Here is a 25,338-nt window from a genome sequence, read left to right as displayed (position 1 = left end):
AGCAAATACAGTAACATTTGAATTAATGAATGTGAATAAGTGAATGACCCCCCCCCCCAGCCACAGGCCCCCGCGCTGCCGAACCTTCATATCATTCCCAATAAAATGTCAGCGCGCGCATGGGAATGAGTCCGGGATGGATTTCAAAGAACTGGTAAAAAAATGCCACTTTAGAGTAAAATATCAGCATCAATAGAGCCGAGTGGTATTTCCCGCTTATTAATAACAGCACTTAGCTGTCTCCTCCCCGCAGGTATTCCACTTTATTTCCCTCCACATGTCGAGGGTACAAATAAGTAGTAGTATTTTTATTTTCCTCGTTTGCTGAAGGTGATAATTAGTGGCTTTCCTCTCTCGGGGATTAGCAGCTCTCCAACAGGTCCTGACAGGAAGGAGGAGAAGCAGCAGCAACGTCTTTACTGCAAGTATTGCGCTCGCTTTGCCTTTAACTGACAGTTTAACAAGGCGCCTGTCTGCCCTTTAAAGGCCACAGCGGCCCAGCGCTTTAGCTAAAAACAACCAAAATCCTTAGGTGCATAGGGAAAAGCAACAGAACAGCAAGTCTCCCCCTTATAAACATCACTGTGTCCCCCTGTGTCACTAATGTACCCCCCCTATACATGCTATGTGTTTAATATACATAATCCTGTCAGGCTGGGCCCCCTTAGCCCATAACAAGGTTACAGATATATAGAAACTTTGGGGTAACAGTCACCCCGCTATAGTTCCAGGGGTACCCAGGGCCCAAATAAGCACTCACCCCAAATCCCCCCCTTACTGGCCTTCAGGCTGGGCCCCCTTAGCCCATAACAAGGTTACAGATATATAGAAACATTGGGGTAACAGTCACCCCGCTATAGTTCCAGGGGTACCCAGGGCACAAATAAGCACTCACCCCAAATCCCCCCTAACTGGCCTTCAGGCTGGGCCCCCTTAGCCCATAACAAGGTTACAGATATATAGAAACATTGGGGTAACAGTCACCCCGCTATAGTTCCAGGGGTACCCAGGGCACAAATAAGCACTCACCCCAAATCCCCCCCTAACTGGCCTTCAGGCTGGGCCCCCTTAGCCCATAACAAGGTTACAGATATATAGAAACATTGGGGTAACAGTCACCCCGCTATAGTTCCAGGGGTACCCAGGGCACAAATAAGCACTCACCCCAAATCCCCCCCTAACTGGCCTTCAGGCTGGGCCCCCTTAGCCCATAACAAGGTTACAGATATATAGAAACATTGGGGTAACAGTCACCCCGCTATAGTTCCAGGGGTACCCAGGGCACAAATACCCACTCACCCCAAATCCTCCCCTAACTGGCCTTCAGGCTGGGCCCCCTTAGCCCATAACAAGGTTACAGATATATAGAAACATTGGGGTAACAGTCACCCCGCTATAGTTCCAGGGGTACCCAGGGCACAAATAAGCACTCACCCCAAATCCCCCCCTAACTGGCCTTCAGGCTGGGCCCCCTTAGCCCATAACAAGGTTACAGATATATAGAAACATTGGGGTAACAGTCACCCCGCTATAGTTCCAGGGGTACCCAGGGCACAAATAAGCACTCACCCCAAATCCCCCCCTAACTGGCCTTCAGGCTGGGCCCCTTAGCCCATAACAAGGTTACAGATGTATAGAAACATTGGGGTAACAGTCACCCCGCTATAGTTCCAGGGGTACCCAGGGCAGAAATAAGCACTCACCCCAAATCCCCCCCTAACTGGCCTTCAGGCTGGGCCCCCTTAGCCCATAACAAGGTTACAGATATATAGAAACACTGGGGTAACAGTCACCCCGCTAAAGTTCCAGGGGTACCCAGGGCACAAATAAGCACTCACCCCAAATCCCCCCCTAACTGGCCTTCAGGCTGGGCCCCCTTAGCCCATAACAAGGTTACAGATATATAGAAACATTGGGGTAACAGTCACCCCGCTATAGTTCCAGGGGTACCCAGGGCACAAATAAGCACTCACCCCAAATCCCCCCCTAACTGGCCTTCAGGCTGGGCCCCCTTAGCCCATAACAAGGTTACAGATATATAGAAACATTGGGGTAACAGACACCCCGCTATAGTCCCATACAAGCCCTGGTTACTGGTTCCCATAGGACAGAGTGGAACTAAGTTGCTCCATGTGTGGGAGAGGGAGGAAACATGAAAGTGCTGCTTGTGGTGTTCAGCTGAATTGTGACGCTCCCGGCCTTGCTTTTCCAGTGTCCTTAACTGACCTTTACTTTGCCTTTGATCTGCACCATTCAGCCCACTCTCTATTCACAAACTGAATGGAGAGTGGGCTGAATGGGGGCAGATCATTTGGCCGCCTATATACTGTATATTCTAACATAAGGATTCTGTGTCCCTGCAGCAACAGCACGGCATGTCTGCATTTATTTATATACAGGTATGGGATCTATTATCCAGAAAACTCGATACTTGGGGTTTTCTGAATATGGATCACCATACCTTAAGTCTACTAAAAACTGTTTTATTATTACAGAGAAAAGGGAATCATTTAACCATTAAATAAACCCAATAGGGCTGTTCTGCCCCCAATAAGGGGTAATTATATCTTAGTTGGGATCAAGTACAGGTACTGTTTTATTATTACAGAGAAAAGGGAATCATTTAACCATGAAATAAACCCAATAGGGCTGTTCTGCCCCCAATAAGGGGTAATTATATCTTAGTTGGGATCAAGTACAGGTACTGTTTTATTATTACAGAGAAAAGGGAATCATTTAACCATTAAATAAACCCAATAGGGCTGTTCTGCCCCCAATAAGGGGTAATTATATCTTAGTTGGGATCAAGTACAGGTACTGTTTTATTATTACAGAGAAAAGGGAATCATTTAACCATTAAATAAACCCAATAGGGCTGTTCTGCCCCCAATAAGGGGTAATTATATCTTAGTTGGGATCAAGTACAGGTACTGTTTTATTATTACAGAGAAAAGGGAATCATTCAATTGGAATTATTTGCTTGTAATGGAGTCTATGAGAGATGGCCTTCCCATAATTTGGAATTTTCAGGATAACAGGTTTTCAGATATTGGATCCCATACTTGTGTTTATATAAATATTTATATCACTGTCAATGTTTTTGTCCCACTCAGAGACCTTTCTAAAGACATTCAAATACCCATGACTATATGTATATATAAATATATGTAGATATAGGGGGAATCTTGAGAAAGGTCTCCTAGTGGGCCAAGGGCGAGCTGAGCCGACCAGGGTGCCCTAAGTAATGGAACTCCTCAGTTACTTATAATATCCCTATATGTTACAATAGGGGGCACTTTATTCACTATATATTATAAGGAACTCCTCGGGGGCTTATAATATCCCTATATGTTACAATAGGGGGCACTTTATTCACTATATATTATAAGGAACTCCTCGGTTACTTATAATATCCCTATATGTTACAATAGGGGGCACTTTATTCACTATATATTATAAGGAACTCCTCGGGGGCTTATAATATCCCTATATGTTACAATAGGGGGCACTTTATTCACTATATATTATAAGGAACCCCTCGGGGGCTTATAATATCCCTATATGTTACAACAGGGGGCACTTTATTCACTATATATTATAAGGAACTCCTCGGTTACTTATAATATCCCTATATGTTACAATAGGGGGCACTTTATTCACTATATATTATAAGGAACTCCTCGGGGGCTTATAATATCCCTATATGTTACAATAGGGGGCACTTTATTCACTATATATTATAAGGAACCCCTCGGGGGCTTATAATATCCCTATATGTTACAATAGGGGGCACTTTATTCACTATATATTATAAGGAACCCCTCGGGGGCTTATAATATCCCTATATGTTAGAATAGGGGGCACTTTATTCACTATATATTATAAGGAACCCCTCGGGGGCTTATAATATCCCTATATGTTAGAATAGGGGGCACTTTATTCACTATATATTATAAGGAACCCCTCGGGGGCTTATAATATCCCTATATGTTAGAATAGGGGGCACTTTATTCACTATATATTATAAGGAACTCCTCGGGGGCTTATAATATCCCTATATGTTACAATAGGGGGCACTTTATTCACTATATATTATAAGGAACTCCTCGGGGGCTTATAATATCCCTATATATTACAATAGGGGGCACTTTATTCACTATATATTATAAGGAACTCCTCGGGGGTTTATAATATCCTTATATTTTACAACAAGGGGTACTTTATTCCCTATACCTTTCTCTATATACCGGCAGGCATGGCCAATAGATATATTAAGAAGCCCTGAATCCGGCGGTTGGGGGGCTGCTGGAAAGTTCCACGTCGGGTCTCGGTGCCGCAGAGAACAAGCGAGTGTAACGTTAGTAGATCAGAGAGACCCGCGGCGCAGACCGCCGAGCGCAGAACCGCGTCGCTTTGTGAGACCCGCTTTACCTTGTTCAGACTGAACGACAGAAGCGCCGGCCTTGAAGTTCCCTGTATGTCCCTGTCTCATGTTCACGGAAGGCGTCACTTTCCCAGCGGCCCCCCCCCCCCCGTCTCCCGACTGGAGGACAAAACGCTTGGAAGGAGAGACACGGGGGCCCCGCTGTGCTTTGTCATGCTAATATATTTGCATGGAGGCATCACAGAATGCGAGAGTTAAAAGCTTTCCCTCTTTTTGTACCGAGTGCCCCGTACCAATAGTATGTATCATTGGGCCCCGCGTCTGCTCACTCGCTGCCTTCCTGCCCCCCTACCCTCCGATTCATTAACCAACCCCATGCAACGTCAAGTATTTGTTATTACTGCAATAAGGCAATTTCCACAATTCAGCAGGAACAGCCCCCTAAGTTTGCTCATAGCCTGTACAGAGAGATACCATAAAACTATGGCACATAGGGATTCCCCTGTACTAAGCACAATTCAGCAGGAACAGCCCCCTAAGTTTGCTCATAGCCTGTACAGAGAGATACCATAAAACTAAGAGAAACACTATGGCGCCTCCTACCCATATGTATAAATACAAATATACAGAGAAGGAATGTTCTGGGCACACAATAAGCTGTACCCCCATACTGTACTGTCTAAGGGAAACACTATGGCACCCCCTACCCATATGTATAAATACAAATATACAGAGAAGGAATGTTCTGGGCACACAATAAGCTGTACCCCCATACTGTACTGTCTAAGGGAAACACTATGGCACCCCCTACCCATATGTATAAATACAAATATACAGAGAAGGAATGTTCTGGGCACACAATAAGCTGTACCCCCATACTGTACTGTCTAAGGGAAACACTATGGCACCTCCTACCCATATGTATAAATAGAAATATACAGAGAAGGAATGTTCTGGGCACACAATAAGCTGTACCCCCATACTGTACTGTCTAAGGGAAACACTATGGCACCTCCTACCCATATGTATAAATACAAATATACAGAGAAGGAATGTTCTGGGCACACAATAAGCTGTACCCCCATACTGTACTGTCTAAGGGAAACACTATGGCACCTCCTACCCATATGTATAAATACAAATATACAGAGAAGGAATGTTCTGGGCACACAATAAGCTGTACCCCCATACTGTACTGTCTAAGGGAAACACTATGGCACCTCCTACCCATATGTATAAATACAAATATACAGAGAAGGAATGTTCTGGGCACACAATAAGCTGTACCCCCATACTGTACTGTCTAAGGGAAACACTATGGCACCCCCTACCCATATGTATAAATACAAATATACAGAGAGGGAATGTTCTGGGCACACAATAAGCTGTACCCCCATACTGTACTGTCTAAGGGAAACACTATGGCACCCCCTACCCATATGTATAAATACAAATATACAGAGATGGAATGTTCTGGGCACACATCTCCATGTGCAGAAACATCTCCCCAACTCTCTGTTTCTAGGGAAGGACAGGGGGGTGTGTTTCTATGTGGGCCAGCCCCGGGTCTGCTTTAAATGCGGCTCCAATAGGCATCTGGCCGGCAAATGTACCGTACAGAAATGTGCCTTTTGTGGGGAGGTGGGACACCCAAGCAAGGACTGTGTCACCATTAGGTGCAATCTCTGCCTGAAACTGGGCCACGCACACCGGGATTGCCCCGACGCCTGGCATAACGTCCAGAAACAGTGCCCAAACCTGCTGGCGGAACTGTGGGAGGGTATGGGGGGCGAGGAGGGACCGGAGACTCAGGGAGCAGCGCAAAGGGGGACTGAGGGAGGAACAGATTTGGGGAACGGAGGAAGTACTTCTGGGGAAGGGGTGGAGCTCACTGAGAGGGAGGAGCAAGGGGCGGAGAAACAGGATTGGCGGGTGGTTGGTGGAAACTCAAAGAAAGTAAATAAGAGAAAGGCTGTGCCCAAAGAGATGGCGGTAGAAACAGAAAACAGATTTGATTTGTTAGGGAAATCCTGGGCTGCAATTATGGAGGAGGAAGAGGAGGTTTCGGTGAGACTGGGAAAGGAAAGGGAGGAGGAAGAGGAGGTTTCGGTGAGACTGGGAAAGGAAAGGGAGGAGGAAGAGGAGGTTTCGGTGAGACTGGGAAAGGAAAGGGAGGAGGAAGAGGAGGTTTCGGTGAGACTGGGAAAGGAAAGGGAGGAGGAAGAGGAGGTTTCGGTGAGACTGGGAAAGGAAAGGGAGGAGGAAGAGGAGGTTTCGGTGAGACTGGGAAAGGAAAGGGAGGAGGAAGAGGAGGTTTCGGTGAGACTGGGAAAGGAAAGGGAGGAGGAAAGGAAGGAAAAAAGGAAAAGTGTTTTCAGTGAAGAGGTTTCAAGAGGGAGGAAAAATAAAAAGAAAGGCCAAAACCAAGAGGATGAGTGGGGGTCTCTGGGGGAGGATGGAATTGTGGAGGGACCAGAGGAAGTAGCAGGAGCCCCAAGTTTCCAGGTCAAAAGAACCGGTGAGGAGCAAGTAAATGGCAAATGTAAAAATCAAAAGACTTGAGATGGATTTTAAGAGAACAAGTGAAATGAGTAACTAAATGTAAATGGAACTCTGTGCTAAATGTAACCGTTTCTTTCTGATTTTAAAGCTTTTTGTGTTTGTTTAATGTTATTGTAATGTGAAGTTATTTTGCCTTTTGTAATGTTTTTATCCAATAAAATCCCTACCCATATGTATAAATACAAATATACAGAGAAGGAATGTTCTGGGCACACAATAAGCTGTACCCCCATACTGTACTGTCTAAGGGAAACACTATGGCACCTCCTACCCATATGTATAAATACAAATATACAGAGAAGGAATGTTCTGGGCACACAATAAGCTGTACCCCCATACTGTACTGTCTAAGGGAAACACTATGGCACCTCCTACCCATATGTATAAATACAAATATACAGAGAAGGAATGTTCTGGGCACACAATAAGCTGTACCCCCATACTGTACTGTCTAAGGGAAACACTATGGCACCCCCTACCCATATGTATAAATACAAATATACAGAGAGGGAATGTTCTGCGCACACAATAAGCTGTACCCCCATACTGTACTGTGTAAGGGAAACACTATGGCACCCCCTACCCATATGTATAAATACAAATATACAGAGAAGGAATGTTCTGGGCACACAATAAGCTGTACCCCCATACTGTACTGTCTAAGGGAAACACTATGGCACCCCCTACCCATATGTATAAATACAAATATACAGAGAAGGAATGTTCTGGGCACACAATAAGCTGTACCTCCATACTGTACTGTCTAAGGGAAACACTATGGCACCTCCTACCCATATGTATAAATACAAATATACAGAGAAGGAATGTTCTGGGCACACAATAAGCTGTACCCCCATACTGTACTGTCTAAGGGAAACACTATGGCACCTCCTACCCATATGTATAAATACAAATATACAGAGAAGGAATGTTCTGGGCACACCTATAAGCTCATACTGTACTGTGTATTAAAGGGAAAGTAAACAGGAGATGAATCTTACATTAGAGTTTATACCATCCCTCCTGTGTCCCATTCTTTCTGTATCAGACTCTACACCTTTTTGCTTTGCTGCAAGTGCTAAGTGTCTGATTTCTGTGCCAGTTGCCAGTCAGTGGATTCTCAGGCGTGTATCTCACACGTAGGTAACGGGTGATTTGAAACAGGAAATATATTAATTTCACATGTAAGGAACGATAATGTATTTATTACGGGATATTAGTGTGTGTGAGAACACCAGAGCGTAGTAGCGTTGCTATAGGTCGGCACTTGCGCGCCTAATGGCGTTCTGCCTAATTGCACCTCGCTGTATATCTCATTGGCACATACATTGTCTGTGTTAATAATTAGGTGCTAAGGGGAAAGAGCTGCGCTCAGGGTAAAGGCCCCCCACAAAAACATCATTATTAATACTCCAACTATTTCATGTAGAGAAAAGGGGGATGGGATACTGAAGGGGTAGAAAGTTAATGCAGGGAGCAAAAATAGTTTATTTCTGTATTATTCCATTGTCCAAGCTGGGACATTAGTTCTGTAAACCATAAGGACCAGTAGTTACTGGCTACTGGGCTAGAACTTAGTGGCACGAAAGCAAACTCTTCACTGCTATGATTTGTATGAGTTGCTAGGAGTTGTATGGGTTGCTATGAGTTGGATAAGTTGCTATGAGTTGCTAGGAGTTGTATAAGTTGCTGTGAGTTGTATAAGTTGCTATGAGCTGTATGGGTTGCTAGGAGTTGTATGTGTTGTATAAGTTGCTAGGAGTTGTATAAATTGCGATGAGTTGTATAAGTTGCGATGAGTTGTATAAGTTGCTATAAGTTGTATAAGTTGCTATGAGTTGTATGGGTTGCTAGGAGTTGTATGGGTTGCTATGAGTCATACACGTTGCTATGAGTTCTGTGAGTTGTATAAGTTGCTATAAGTTGTATAAGTTGCTATGAGTTGTATAAGGTGCTATAAGTTCTATAAGTTGCAATGAGTTGTATGGGTTGCTAGGAGTTGTATGTGTTGTATAAGTTGCTATGAATTGAATAAGTTGCTATAAGTTGTATAAGCTGCTATGGATTGTATTAGTTGCTATGAGATGTATGAGTTGCTATAAGTTGCATGGGTTGCTAGAAGTTGTATAAGTTGCTATGAGTTGTATAAGTTGCTATAAGTTGTATAAGTTGCTATAAGTTGTATAAGTTGCTATAAGTTGTATAAGTTGCTATAAGTTGCTATAAGTTGTGTAAGTTGTATAAGTTGCTATGAGTTGTATAAGTTGTATAAGTTGTATAAGTTGCTATGAGTTGTATAAGTTGCTATAAGTTGTATAAGTTGCTATAAGTTGTATAAGGTGCTATGAGTTGTATAAGTTGCTATAAGTTGTATAAGGTGCTATGAGTTGTATAAGGTGCTATGAGTTGTATAAGTTGCTATGAGTTGTATGAGTTGCTATAAGTTGTATAAGGTGCTATGAGTTGTATAAGTTGCTATGTTGTATGAGTTGCTATAAGTTGCATGGGTTGCTAGGATTTGTTTAAGTTGCTATGAGTTGTATAAGTTGCTATAAGTTGTATAAGTTGCTATGAGTTTTATGAGTTGCTATGGTTTGTATGAGTTGCTATAAGTTGTATAAGTTGCTATGGGTTGTATGAGTTGCTATAAGTTGTATAAGTTGCTAAGAGTTGTATGGGTTGCTAGGAGTTGTATGGGTTGCTATGAGTTGTATATGTTACTAAGAGTTGTATGGTTTGGTAGGAGTTGTATGGGTTGCTAGGAGTTGTATGGGTTGCTAGGAGTTGTATATGTTGCTATGAGTTGTATATGTTGCTATGAGTTGTATGTTCCTACTTGATCCCCTTAGTCTCCTCCATTCACAGTTTCAGTGGAGTGCGACTACTGAATAATCTGCCACCTCCAACGTACGGGTTCTAGATCAGGGGTCCCCAACCTTTTCTACCTGTGAGCCGATATCAAATGTAAAAGGGGTTGGGGTGCAACAGAAGCATGAAAATGGGTCCCAGGGGTGCCAAATAAGGGCTGTGATTGGCTGTTTGGTAGCCCCTAGAGGAATTGGCAGCCTACTTGCACTACACCTGCTCCAATGGGAACATGTACTGACATATGTGTCTGTATTGGTTGGCTGGCTGGATTTTCACCCCAAATCTCATCCTAATTACCATTTAAGCTAGAAATGTTCAGATGTATCTAGAAGAGCAAGTAGGTGTTCTCCCCAGATCTCATCCATAAGTGGCCTTCAGGCTAAGCCACCCAGCCCCTGTTCCAAGCCCACTCCCCAGATCTCATCCATAAGTGGCCTTCAGGCTAAGCCACCCAGCCCCTGTTGCAAGCCCACTCCCCAGATCTCATCCATAAGTGGCCTTCAGGCTAAGCCACCCAGCCCCTGTTCCAAGCCCACTCCCCAGATCTCATCCATAAGTGGCCTTCAGGCTAAGCCACCCAGCCCCTTTTCCAAGCCCACTCCCCAGATCTCATCCATAAGTGGCCTTCAGGCTAAGCCACCCAGCCCCTGTTCCAAGCCCACTCCCCAGATCTCATCCATAAGTGGCCTTCAGGCTAAGCCACCCAGCCCCTGTTCCAAGCCCACTCCCCAGATCTCATCCATAAGTGGCCTTCAGGCTAAGCCAACCAGCCCCTGTTGCAAGCCCACTCCCCAGATCTCATCCATAAGTGGCCTTCAGGCTAAGCCACCCAGCCCCTGTTCCAAGCCCACTCCCCAGATCTCATCCATAAGTGGCCTTCAGGCTAAGCCACCCAGCCCCGTTCCAAGCCCACTCCCCAGATCTCATCCATAAGTGGCCTTCAGGCTAAGCCACCCAGCCCCTGTTCCAAGCCCACTCCCCAGATCTCATCCATAAGTGGCCTTCAGGCTAAGCCACCCAGCCCCTGTTGCAAGCCCACTCCCCAGATCTCATCCATAAGTGGCCTTCAGGCTAAGCCACCCAGCCCCTGTTCCAAGCCCACTCCCCAGATCTCATCCATAAGTGGCCTTCAGGCTAAGCCACCCAGCCCCTGTTCCAAGCCCACTCCCCAGATCTCATCCATAAGTGGCCTTCAGGCTAAGCCACCCAGCCCCTGTTCCAAGCCTACTGGTGTAGATGGCTGCTCCCCAATTGCTATCAAAATCCAGTATCTGGATGTAGAGGCAAGAAATAATATGTGCCCCAGTAAGGATTTTTCCTTGAACAACAACTAAGAGAGCCGGGTCTCCTCTGCAGAAAGTTCTCCTCGCTCAGCTCACTCAGTGACAGACAAGAACATCCTGACTCCCAAGGGAGACCTTGAGTTGGACCCAATAACCTATCTATGTCTGTACTTACGGAATTCTCTGTAATGAGGGGCAATAATAAGTGATTCATTGGGGCATGAACTGCCTTCATATCAGTTAAGGGCAAATGTGAGGGCAAATCTAAAGTCTGGTAAAGTTTATGCATCATCTTGTGTTTGGAACTGATCATTGGCACCTCTTTTGGTAGGATATTGGGGTTTCAGTCGTTGCCATTTGGGGTCAGCAAGAGCCCCCTTCAGGCTGAATTGGCCACTCGCTGGTAAAGGTGAGTGTTTCTTTCCCCTGGAAGGGTAGAACCTGTGAATTTATATTATTTCTCTCTGTGCGGTCAAGCGACTAATTGGTTAACAAACTTGAATGGAAACAAAGAAGCTTCTAGAGTTGCACCCGTTTTGCACCGAAGGCCTAATGGGCTTTGCAGGCGTCTGCTCTGGGACCAATGCCTCCTTTTCCTATTATTACGTTCTGGGTTTTATTTGCCAAGGAAAGTGAGGGCACAGTGTGCCGGTTATGGTGCCGTGTCCTGGGCTCAGAGATCCCCACGTTCCACCTTTACGGCAACTTTCAAAAGTTGGTTAGAGGGTCCTAATGGGCAAAGAATCGTTTTTCCGGGTAATTGTACAGGGCGCACCCACTCCGGCCATAAATACGATCAGTACATTCACTGTAACTCGCTTATCAGGAGCCTTTGGCACCACTCCTCTTTCATAAATAGGTATACGTCCGTGGCTTTATGTGGCAATGCTTTTTTTTTTATTGCACTTTGGCAAAGGATTAAAGCTCATCTATTTCTTGTTTGTTCTGTCCATATGTTGTAACATTGAGAGGGGCAGATAGATTCCCAGAACATGTTTTCTGATAAGGAGACACCATTTGGCAGAGTGGCGTACGTGGGTTGCTCTACGCCACACCCCTCGGGATTGATATTTGCCCGCCACCCTGGCATGGCCGCTCCAATAGAGTGAGTCATTCTAGATAGGCAGTATCAGTAACGCAGCTATGTATAGCAAGATAAATAGTGATAAAGTGTTTGTCAACATCGTATAAACTTAATGCAAGGACAGATTCCACTCCCCGTGGCCAAGTTTTCAAGGAGAGGTATGAGAACATGAGAGAGAGATTTCTTTGGTTTCACTCACTCCCCTGCGTCTCAGTATGGGGGGGACAGAGAGCGAGGGTGGGGGCCGGATACCTTTGCCGCTTGCTCTGTACATGCCACGGATATAAAAAAATATTGGGTTACTTATTAAACTCTCTACATGTTGCTCTTGCTCCATAGCCCCGAGATGGAGAGAGGAGAACTAAACTGTAGCTCTGAGATGGAGAGGGGAGAACTGTAGCTCTGAGATGGAGAGGGGAGAACTGTAGCTCTGAGATGGAGAGGGGAGAACTGTAGCTCTGAGATGGAGAGGGGAGAACTGTAGCTCTGAGATGCAGAGGGGAGAACTGTAGCTCTGAGATGCAGAGGGGAGAACTGTAGCTCTGAGATGGAGAGGAGAGAACTGTAGCTCTGAGATGGAGAGGGGAGAACTGTAGCTCTGAGATGGAGAGGGGAGAACTGTAGCTCTGAGATGGAGAGGGGAGAACTGTAGCTCTGAGATGGAGAGGGGAGAACTGTAGCTCTGAGATGGAGAGGAGAGAACTGTAGCTCTGAGATGGAGAGGGGAGAACTGTAGCTCTGAGATGGAGAGGAGAGAACTGTAGCTCTGAGATTGAGAGGGGAGAACTGTAGCTCTGAGATGGAGAGGGGAGAACTGTAGCTCTGAGATGGAGAGGAGAGAACTGTAGCTCTGAGATTGAGAGGGGAGAACTGTAGCTCTGAGATGGAGAGGAGAGAACTGTAGCTCTGAGATGGAGAGGGGAGAACTGTAGCTCTGAGATGGAGAGGAGAGAACTGTAGCTCTGAGATGCAGAGGGGAGAACTGTAGCTCTGAGATGCAGAGGGGAGAACTGTAGCTCTGAGATGGAGAGGAGAGAACTGTAGCTCTGAGATGGAGAGGGGAGAACTGTAGCTCTGAGATGGAGAGGGGAGAACTGTAGCTCTGAGATGGAGAGGGGAGAACTGTAGCTCTGAGATGGAGAGGGGAGAACTGTAGCTCTGAGATGGAGAGGGGAGAACTGTAGCTCTGAGATGGAGAGGGGAGAACTGTAGCTCTGAGATGCAGAGGGGAGAACTGTAGCTCTGAGATGGAGAGGAGAGAACTGTAGCTCTGAGATGGAGAGGGGAGAACTGTAGCTCTGAGATGGCGAGGGGAGAACTGTAGCTCTGAGATTGAGAGGGGAGAACTGTAGCTCTGAGATGGAGAGAGGAGAACTGTAGCTCTGAGATGGAGAGGGGAGAACTGTAGCTCTGAGATGGAGAGGGGAGAACTGTAGCTCTGAGATTGAGAGGGGAGAACTAAACTGTAGCTCTGAGATGCAGAGGGGGGAACTGTAGCTCTGAGATGGAGAGAGGAGAACTAAACTGTAGCTCTGAGATGCAGAGGGGGGAACTGTAGCTCTGAGATGGAGAGGGGAGAACTGTAGCTCTAAGATGGAGAGGGGAGAACTGTAGCTCTGAGATGGAGAGGGGAGAACTGTAACTCTGAGATGGAGAGGGGAGAATTGTAGCTGTGAGATGCAGAGGGGAGAACTGTAGCTCTGAGATGGAGAGAAGAGAACTGTAGCTCTGAGATGGAGAGGGGAGAACTGTAGCTCTGAGATGGAGAGGGGAGAACTTTAGCTCTGAGATGCAGAGGGGAGAACTGTAGCTCTGAGATGCAGAGGGGAGAACTGTAGCTCTGAGATGGAGAGAAGAGAACTGTAGCTCTGAGATGCAGAGGGGAGAACTGTAACTCTGAGATGGAGAGGGGAGAACTGTAACTCTGAGATGGAGAGGGGAGAACTGTAGCTCTGAGATGGAGAGGAGAGAACTGTAGCTCTGAGATGGAGAGGAGAGAACTGTAGCTCTGAGATGGAGAGGAGAGAACTGTAGCTCTGAGATGGAGAGGGGAGAACTGTAGCTCTGAGATGCAGAGGGGAGAACTGTAACTCTGAGATGGAGAGGGGAGAACTGTAGCTCTGAGATGGAGAGGGGAGAACTGTAGCTCTGAGATGGAGAGGGGAGAACTGTAGCTCTGAGATGGAGAGGGGAGAACTGTAGCTCTGAGATGGAGAGGGGAGAACTGTAGCTCCGAGATGGAGAGGGGTGAAATGTAACTCTGAGATGGAGGGATTTCACAAATCCCAAAGTGCAGATGAAGAACTAGAAACAAATTTACAGAAAGACCCTGTAACCCCTCTGTAACTGCTGCCGAGTTTCCTTTTTCCTCTGCCGGGTCAGGGGGTCAGTGGGATCCGCTAACATAACTTGCCCAAGGCTTGCCCATCACAGCATGAAACACAGTTTGCACCTTGGTCTTAGATCGTTTGTGACAATCATGCAGATTCGCACCCATAGAGTCTAAATATTTATTTTCAGTGTTTAAACCGTACTGGAACAATCATAGCCGACGGCTGGTTCCTATGGGAGAACAACCTGGGTCAGATGTGCAGTAAATAAGGTATTCTGGGCGTGCTCTGTCACTGTCTGTCTTTTGGCATAGCAACAGGCTGACCTCCATTTTTAGTTCTTTTATGATCAATTACACTCAAATCTTCTATTTGACCGTGAACAGTAAAAGAACAGTGTGCGCTTGTAGCCTCTTCTATGTTTCAAGTAAAACTGGGCAGGTTACAATGGCTTCTCTTCGGTGTGGGGTCCCTTGGTGGGCTACACAACAACTGTATCTTCTCTATTTGGGGTCTGTATGGCCTGTCCCTTCCTTCCCAGTCCTACCAAAACACATGATGTCCCTTCGATCAATCATTTTACCTCTTGTTATTGCCAAGAGATAAGATGTCCCACTCTTATTCCAGGTCATGATATCTCCAAGAGACAGGGCGTCCACTCTTATCAATCATTTAGGTCAAGTTCTTCTTGTCTATATGAAATTGAGAAGGTTTCATAAGAGTGAGAAGTTGGAGCTGGTGAGCTAGTGGTATGGACTGTGCCCATGCTTGGGGCCAAAAACATGGGCTCACAGTTGGTCAAAGTTACTTGGAAGAGACATCAGGAGAAGCTCTTGCCTTGTTTGTGAAGGAGGAGAAATAAGAAAGCTCAATAACAGTGGAAAGAAAAACAAAAATTCTACATTTCTCTTTAAAATCTAAAAGGAGAAAATTCTCGAATATCCCAAATGAGAAATAATGAACCCTTTTTATCCTTCCCTTCGGGTTTTATAAACGCACATTGTCCTTAATCCCTATTTGGAGTTTCAGCTAATTAGTCATTCTTTATTAATTATGGCGGTTTGGAAATTTCTGGTATTGGCGTTGGTGGAGAATGAGGCTATAAGGAAAGGACAGCGCGTTCCGGGCTTATGTTACTTTTACACGCTCCTAGAGAGGGCTGCACGCTCTGTGCCAGACTGCTCGCTCCAAACACAAAGCAGATATGGATTCAGTTAGTGCCGAGCCAAACGGCACCTTAAAGTCACAGGAAGTTTGGGTTTTGTTATAAGTAAACATTGTATGTCATAAAGCAGACTTACAGGGATTTTGGTCCAGAAATCTTTGAGACCGTGGAGGTTCTGTATTCTGAGAATTTTCCGCTTCTGTCTTATCCTACTGTCTCCATCTTTTTTTGTCTCATCCTACTGTCTTTATCTTGCCCTATTCTTTTCATCCTACCATATTATCTCCATCTTGCCCTACTGTCTCCATCGTATTCTGCTGCCTCCATCTTGCCCTACTGTCTCCATCTTGCCCTACTGTCTCCATCTTGCCCTACTGTCTCCATCGTATTCTGCTGCCTTTATCTTGCCCTACTGTCTCCATCTTGCCCTACTGTCTCCATCGTATTCTGCTGCCTCCATCTTGCCCTACTGTCTCCATCTTGCCCTACTGTCTCCATCGTATTCTGCTTCCTCCATCTTGCCCTACTGTCTCCATCTTGCCCTACTGTCTCCATCGTATTCTGCTGCTTCCATCTTGCCCTACTGTCTCCATCTTGCCCTACTGTCTCCATCGTATTCTGCTGCCTCCATCTTGCCCTACTGTCTCCATCTTGCCCTACTGTCTCCATCGTATTCTGCTGCCTCCATCTTGCCCTACTGTCTCCATCTTGCCTACTGTCTCCATCGTATTCTGCTGCCTCCATCTTGTCTTACTGTCTCCATCTTTTCCTGCTGTCTTCATCTTTTCCTACTGTCTCCATCTTGCCTTACTGTCTCCATCTTGCCCTGCTGCATGTTTCTTGCCCTACTGTCTCCATCCTGCCCTACTGCCTCCATCTTTTCCTACTGTCTCCATCTTGCCCTACTGCCTCCATCTTATCCTACTATCTCCATCTTGCCCTACTGTCTCCATCTTGCCCTACTGCCTCCATCTTATCCTACTATCTCCATCTTGCCTTACTGTCTCCATCTTGCCCTACTGTCTCCATCTTTCCCTACTGCCTCCATCTTGCCCTACTGCCTCCATCTTGCCCTACTGCCTCCATCTTTTCCTGCTGTCTTCATCTTTTCCTACTGTCTCCATCTTTTCCTACTGTCTCCATCTTTTCCTACTGTCTCCATCTTGCCCTACTGTCTCCATCTTGCCCTGCTGCATGTTTCTTGCCCTACTGCCTCCATCTTGTCCTTCGGTCTCCATCTTGCCCTACTGTCTCCATGTTGCCCTACTGTCTCCATCTTGCCCTACTGTCTCCATCTTGCCCTACTGTCCCCATCTTGCCCTACTGTCTCCATCTTGCCCTACTGTCTCCATGTTGCCCTACTGTCTCCATCTTGCCCTACTGTCTCCATCTTGCCCTACTGCCTCCATTTTTTCCTGCTGTCTGTTTCTTGCCCTACTGTCTGTTTCTTGCCCTACTGTCTGTTTCTTTACCTACTGTCTGTTTCTTGCCCTACTGTCTGTTTCTTGCCCTACTGTCTGTTTCTTGCCCTACTGTCTGTTTCTTGCCCTGCTGTCTGTTTCTTGCCATGCTTTCTCCAGTTGACCTTACTGACTATATCTTGTCTTACTGTCTTCATCTTTAGTTTGTCTCTATCATACCCTACTATTTTCCTGCCTTTCTGATGCCATCTTCCTGCCATCTTGTCCTTCTCTCTCTATCCTGCTCAGCTGTCTCTATCTTGCATTACTTTACCCTACTGTCCAGGGGACATCTTGTCTTGCTGTTTCCACCTTACCCCGCTGTTGCCCTTCTGGCTCCATCTTGCCCTGTTATACCTGCCCTTCCCCACTCTTCCCATCTGCAACTTCAGTTCTCAGGTCCCTTGTCCCTGTTTGCGCCTCTCTAAGAACATATTGTGGGCTTTACAGAGACAGTCGTACTGAAGTGAATGACTCTCAGGAGAGAGAGAAGAATAAATCCTGGGAGGAATAAAGCTGTGGAACCCATCAGAACCAGGCCGATAATGACTACTCTTTGTGAGTAACTGGCAAACCGAACAAGTTAACAAAACGCCGAGTACAATTTGATTCTAAAGCAAAGTGCTGTTCCCAAGCATAAATAGCTTTTTCAGCTCAACACGTAGAGAAGTGTCCTGTAAGAAAGTACAGCCTGACTGCAGCCTCAACCGTTTGGCTCGGGCGCCTGGAGTGGTATGTTTATGATTGTGGGATGTTTGCATTCTCAGATCAGAATGTTCATTATGTACTTTTGGAACCAATGTATGTACGGTCTTCCAGTTCCACATATTTCTGCTGCGGGGCCTCGGAGTCATCGCTCTGTATGCATTGTGGGATGGGATTGTGCAACACCGCTGACCGGCTAACACATCATTTGCCTTTGCTCTTTTTACATTTAAAGTCTCTTTTAAGCCCAACTTTAGCCTTTCTGTGGTTAAAATAAAATACATATTCATCGGATGTTAATGGCCCCAGCTGGACAACAGTGTCATTGAGTTCCCTGCAATTGCTTCTCCGGGTTTCGGAAATTTCGAGTTGCATTTATTACTCATTTGCTAATTAACTCTCTCCAAGTCCTTTGTTTCCACAACTCTAGATTTGGAAGGGTACAAATGCTTGACTTACACCGAGTAGTAGGTGACTGAGATGTGAGGAACAGACATGGATCCAACGGCCAAACCGAACATCATTCAGCATGAAATGTCCTTCAGGGGACTTAGCAATCCCTTTCCCCACAATGTCTCCACTTCCCATAAATATTGGCATTTTGGTACAAATAAAAAAAATAAAAATGTTCTTGGTTTCATAAAAGCTAAAGTGTTGGGATTCCTTATCCAATGTCACCTGAGGGCCTTACAGACCAACGATATCTGAGGGACCCAACTGTCTGTTGGCTTCCACACATTCATCGTAGGGACGGTATTGATACTTCTGGTGCCCTCGGCACAACTTCCATTGAGAAATGTGTAGGGTTGCATTCACCATGCTATCTAGTGACCTTAGGGGGGTAAAGGGACCCAGCCAAAGGATATTTGGTGCTAATGGAGCCAGCCAGAAGATACTTGGTGCTAATGGAGCCATACAGAGGATACTTGGTGATAATGGAGCCAGCCTGAGGATACTTGGTGCTAATGGAGCCAGCCAGAGGATACTTGGTGCTAATGGAGCCAGCCAGAAGATACTTGGTGCTAATGGAGCCAGCCAGAGGATACTTGGTGCTAATGGAGCCAGCCAGAGGATACTTGGTACTAACGGACCCAACCAGAGGATACTTGGTGCTAATGGAGCCAGCCAGAGGATACTTGGTGCTAATGGAGCCAGCCAGAGGATACTTGGTGCTAATGGAGCCAGCCAGAGGATACTTGGTGCTAATGGAGCCAGCCATAGGATACTTGGTGCTAATGCAGCCAGCCAGAGGATACTTGGTGCTAATGGAGCCAGCCAGAGGATACTTGGTGCTAATGGCAGCCAGCCAGAGGATACTTGGTGCTAATGGAGCCAGCCAGAGGATACTTGGTGCTAATGGAGCCAGCCAGAGGATACTTGGTGCTAATGGAGCCAGCCAGAGGATACTTGGTGCTAATGGAGCCAGCCAGAGGATATTTGGTGCTAATGGAGCCAGCCAGAGGATACTTGGTGCTAATGGAGCCAGCCAGAGGATACTTGGTGCTAATGGAGCCAGCCAGAGGATACTTGGTGCTAATGGAGCCAGCCAGAGGATACTTGGTGCTAATGGAGCCAGCCAGAGGATATTTGGTGCTAATGGAGCCAGCCAGAGGATATTTGGTGCTAATGGAGCCAGCCAGAGGATACTTGGTGCTAATGGAGCCAGCCAGAGGATACTTGGTGCTAATGGAGCCAGCCAGAGGATACTTGGTGCTAATGGAGCCAGCCAGAGGATACTTGGTGCTTATTGAAACTCTTCCACCATTGGGCCAACAACTGGATCTCTCCAAAGGCCAAGAAGTGTTGTGTCTTGTAGGTAAAATGACCAGATTTTTTTAACCTCTCAGTGACTGTGATGAAGCTCAATAGGATATGGGTTGGGTCGAAGAGTCCAAAAGGGGTCAGCAATGGCGCCACAGCCGGGTACCTTAATGGGCATCGCCATATAATTATCAGTATATTATAGAAATCTTTTCATATTAACCATTTTGCTTTACCAAACACGGACATTTTCCCGTAACGCTGATAACATTATCTCTGTTGCTCCTCGTTGTTCTCTTACACGGAACCAGCGTTTCCGGGTCGGTGCCACTTGGCCGCCCAGAGGGTCAGGCTTTGAGCCGTCGCCCCACTCGCCCCCTTTTTCTGCGGAGAAGCCCTGTTGCTGCGCGGCAGTTCCAATCGGACCGTACCATTGTTCCATCTCCACGGAAACAGGTGTCTCATTAGCGCTGCCTTCCAGCCCGGGCTTTGTGCGGTAATACAAATGCAAGAATGGGGCTCGGCGGCACAGAATGAGGAGTTTGGGAAAACTCACGGAGGAGAGGAACGACTACGATCCGTTAGTGAACAGAGACCCGAACTGTCATTAAGCGTAATTAAACCTAATAGCAACAGCAAAACCGCTTCCTACCTTCCACTTCCCCGCAGTGTGCGCAGAACAGCATTAACGAAGCGAACTGGGACATTAATTACTATCTTTCACAATAAAGGTACCGTCTGGAAGGGTTAGGCTCATAAATTAAACATCCGGGTCTACGCAGGCCTGAAATATATGAAAATTCATACAAATTAGCACCAAATTACATAGCGTTTTAGTGGCAGCAAAATGATGCTTTGGTTAATCACCAATGTAATTATAATAGATATGGGATATATTTATTTATTTTCACTGTGAATGGGCTCAGCGAGAGGCGCGATATGGGCATATATGTATTTATACCCAGTATATACCTGTATGGCGCTGTGTATGGCCCATCTGTACATTACATTACAGGTATAGGACCTTTTATCCAGAATGCTCCATAATGGGTCTTTTCATACATTAAGTCTACTGAAAAGTCATTTAAACATGAAATAAACCCAATAGGGCTGTTCTGCCCCAATAAGGGGTAATTATATCTTAGTTGGGATCAAGTACAGGTACTGTTTTATTATTACAGAGAAAAGGGAATCATTTAACCATTAAATAAACCCAATAGGGCTGTTCTGCCCCAATAAGGGGTAATTATATCTTAGTTGGGATCAAGTACAGGTACTGTTTTATTATTACAGAGAAAAGGGAATCATTTAACCATTAAATAACAGAATGTGCTGTATGGAATAGGAACAATCCTATTGGGTTTATTTAATGGTTAAATTAAATCATTTTCTCTCTCATGCTCACATTATGGTGCTGATAGGCTTCTCTCTTCTGCCTCTGGCCTACCACCCTATGTACAGTATATGTATGTGTATATAGTGTGTATATAGTGTGTATATAGTGTGTATATAGTGTGTATATAGTGTGAATGTGCCGCTCAGCTGACTCTCGTGCCTATAGCAGACGTTGCTTCCCTCTCATTTACTGCTCAGTAGAAGGGATTGTTACAGCTCCGGCTTTTGCTCTCTGCGCTCCTCATATCATCACTCAGCCGGTAATTGACTGATAATGCCGTGTGCAGAAAATAGCTCAGCGTGAGCCTCACAAGCTCTCAGTACCGCTCCGACCCGCTCAGTCCCAGCCACTCACTCTCATAGGCCTAATAGTGTTCTGCAGCCTCTTCTGCCTGACCCACAGCTACTCATTGGTCTCCTATTCAGGCCTGAGCTTGGTACTCATAGGCTTATGGCTACAGAGATAGATAGATAGATAATATATAGATAAATATACAGAGAAGGAATGTTCTGGGCACACAATAAGCTGTACCCCCATACTGTACTGTCTAAAGGAAACACTATGGCACCTCCTACCCATATGTATAAATACAAATATACAGAGAAGGAATGTTCTGGGCACACAATAAGCTGTACCCCCATACTGTACTGTCTAAGGGATACACTATGGCACCCCCTACCCATATGTATAAATACAAATATACAGAGAAGGAATGTTCTGGGCACACAATAAGCTGTACCCCCATACTGTACTGTCTAAGGGAAACACTATGGCACCCCCTACCCATATGTATAAATACAAATATACAGAGAAGGAATGTTCTGGGCACACAATAAGCTGTACCCCCATACTGTACTGTCTAAGGGAAACACTATGGCACCCCTACCCATATGTATAAATACAAATATACAGAGAAGGAATGTTCTGGGCACACAATAAGCTGTACCTCCATACTGTACTGTCTAAGGGAAACACTATGGCACCCCCTACCCATATGTATAAATACAAATATACAGAGAAGGAATGTTCTGGGCACACAATAAGCTGTACCCCCATACTGTACTGTCTAAGGGAAACACTATGGCACCCCCTACCCATATGTATAAATACAAATATACAGAGAAGGAATGTTCTGGGCACACAATAAGCTGTACCCCAATACTGTACTGTCTAAGGGAAACACTATGGCACCCCCTACCCATATGTATAAATACAAATATACAGAGAAGGAATGTTCTGGGCACACAATAAGCTGTACCCCCATACTGTACTGTCTAAGGGAAACACTATGGCACCTCCTACCCATATGTATAAATACAAATATACAGAGAAGGAATGTTCTGGGCACACAATAAGCTGTACCCCCATACTGTACTGTCTAAGGGAAACACTATGGCACCCCTTACCCATATGTATAAATACAAATATACAGAGAAGGAATGTTCTGGGCACACAATAAGCTGTACCCCCATACTGTACTGTCTAAGGGAAACACTATGGCACCCCCTACCCATATGTATAAATACAAATATACAGAGAGGGAATGTTCTGGGCACACAATAAGCTGTACCCCCATACTGTACTGTCTAAGGGAAACACTATGGCACCCCCTACCCATATGTATAAATACAAATATACAGAGAAGGAATGTTCTGGGCACACAATAAGCTGTACCCCCATACTGTACTGTCTAAGGGAAACACTATGGCACCCCCTACCCATATGTATAAATACAAATATACAGAGAAGGAATGTTCTGGGTACACAATAAGCTGTACCCCCATACTGTACTGTCTAAGGGAAACACTATGGCACCCCCTACCCATATGTATAAATACAAATATACAGAGAAGGAATGTTCTGGGCACACAATAAGCTGTACCCCCATACTGTACTGTCTAAGGGAAACACTATGGCACCCCCTACCCATATGTATAAATACAAATATACAGAGAAGGAATGTTCTGGGCACACAATAAGCTGTACCCCCATACTGTACTGTCTAAGGGAAACACTATGGCACCCCCTACCCATATGTATAAATACAAATATACAGAGAAGGAATGTTCTGGGCACACAATAAGCTGTACCCCCATACTGTACTGTCTAAGGGAAACACTATGGCACCCCCTACCCATATGTATAAATACAAATATACAGAGAAGGAATGTTCTGGGCACACAATAAGCTGTACCCCCATACTGTACTGTCTAAGGGAAACACTATGGCACCTCCTACCCATATGTATAAATACAAATATACAGAGAAGGAATGTTCTGGGCACACAATAAGCTATACCCCTGTGCTAGATACAGACATAGATATAGATATGTGCTTATGCCGGCAGCTTTAGCTCATTTCCTATGAGAGCTTTGTTATGAGCACTGTATTCATATTACCTGTGTTTATTAGGTAGGTGGTAAAGGAAGAATGACACCCCAATGTAATTAACAGTAAATAAATCATGACAAGTGGGAAATGTATTTCTAATGTGAGTGGAAGAGATGAAATAGGGGAACAGCGCTGCCCGGGGAATCAGCTGCTTTATGACTTGTGCCTGTAGATTAACAGCAGCCTTTAACCCAACTGGCACCGGGCTCAGACATTTCCCCCCCAGTGGGTGCCTTTAGTAGTCTATGTATTGGTACCAGTAACTGCCACTATTCCATAAAGCATCTGCCCCCGACTTTCAGCTGCGGGGATAATAGGGCATTTAGCTGCAGTTAAACACAATGACCTGCAATTATGGGGTTAATTATACAGCGTCCATCTGTCCGGTTTTTCGGTAGGGCTATCAAGGTCAATACTGCCTGCCCAGTTTTCCCAATTTGGAAAACCAGGCAGGATTCTGGCAGGGCAGGATCAATGCCCCGCCCCATGATGTCAGCGACCCGCCCCTGAGACGTCATGCTCCACCTCCCTGTCCGGAGTACCCTAAGCGTATCCCCCTTTTCTATTCTCCCCAAGGCAACAGAGAGACTGAAATTCACTTTTAGTTTGATGCAGACCATAATATTGCAAGATAAGTTGCAGTTGGTCTTCATTTTATATTTTTGGTTAATTTTGAAATTATTCTGGTTGCTAAGGTATAATTTACTCTAGCAACCATGAGAGACTGGAATATCAATGGGTGTTGGCCTGGGTGGAAAGATGAGTAATAAAGAAGAAATGGTTTGTTTGGCTGCCGGGGTCAGTGACCCCCGTTTGAAACCTGGAAAGAGGCAGAAGAAGAAGGCAAATAACTCAAACACTATAACAAATAAATGATGAAGACCAATAGAAAAGTTGCTTAGAATAGGTCATTCTATAATATACTTAATGTTAGCTTAAAGGTGAACCCCCCCCCCCCTTTAATGATTTCCTATGCCCCCAGGGCAGATTATACAAGGAGGGGTTTAGCAGTATTGGCTGATCCTCCCCATCAGATTCAGCTGAACCCTAAAAAGAAAGGGGGCGCTAGTTTGGGACGTTGGCCCCTCTGCTTGCTGCCCCCTTATCCATTATTTTCTAGGCTTTATTTAAACAAAGAAAAGCAATATAATAAGGTGCAGTGACATATGACGAGGTGCATTGGGCAGGAAGGTACATTAGTTCCAGTCTGGGCTACGGCACAGTAATAGTTAATTTAACCACTTGTTTGGCTCAGTGGAGTAAGGAGATTAGGGCTGAGGGAGGGTTTGCTCTAGTGCCCCATATGCAGGGGATATAGAGGCCTCGGAATATAGTTCTTTGGTTATTTTGGGGGACGATATCATCAATATATTCCCATTAAGCTTCCTCAGGAGAGACTGCTTGGGGGAAGCCAAATGTAGCGGGAAATTCACGGATAATTCCCCCCCAGTAATGTTGGATGTTGGGGCAGGACCATATTATGTATTGTTTTGGATGAAAGAGCCTTTGGCTGTAGAGCCTGGCTACCAGCTTGGCCGGTCAGTGGCCCAGAGAGTGGCTTCTATGGTGGGAGCTTGGTTATTTGCCTGTGTCGGTTGGAATCGCTGGCGGAATGCACATCTTAATTGTAAGTAAGTAAACATGTCGGTGGGTTTCAGGTTTGGCCTATTGGATTTGTTTGTAAGTTATAAAAGTGCCTTCAGGCCGCCGGTTGGCTAATATTCCAATACCATTCCGGCCAACGTTTGGACTTGGGTAGTTCTGAAAAGTGCCCTAGCCAAGAATTACCCCACGGGGGGGGGGGGGGGGGGGGGGGGGGGGGGGGGAGCGGGTGAGTGTAGGAATGGGTTTGGGCTACGCCAGATGTCTGTGTGTCATTTAGGATTGGCTGAGCAAGATACGGGATATATTGTAGGGTTGCTATGGAGCCCCCAATAGTCGCCTGCATA

The sequence above is a fragment of the Xenopus tropicalis genome, chromosome 2 (genome assembly GCF_000004195.4).
Source record: "Xenopus tropicalis strain Nigerian chromosome 2, UCB_Xtro_10.0, whole genome shotgun sequence".
In the NCBI taxonomy this organism is placed as follows: domain Eukaryota; kingdom Metazoa; phylum Chordata; class Amphibia; order Anura; family Pipidae; genus Xenopus; species Xenopus tropicalis.
The sequence above is the reverse complement of the archived record's forward strand: the minus strand, read 5'-3'. Positions refer to the sequence as shown.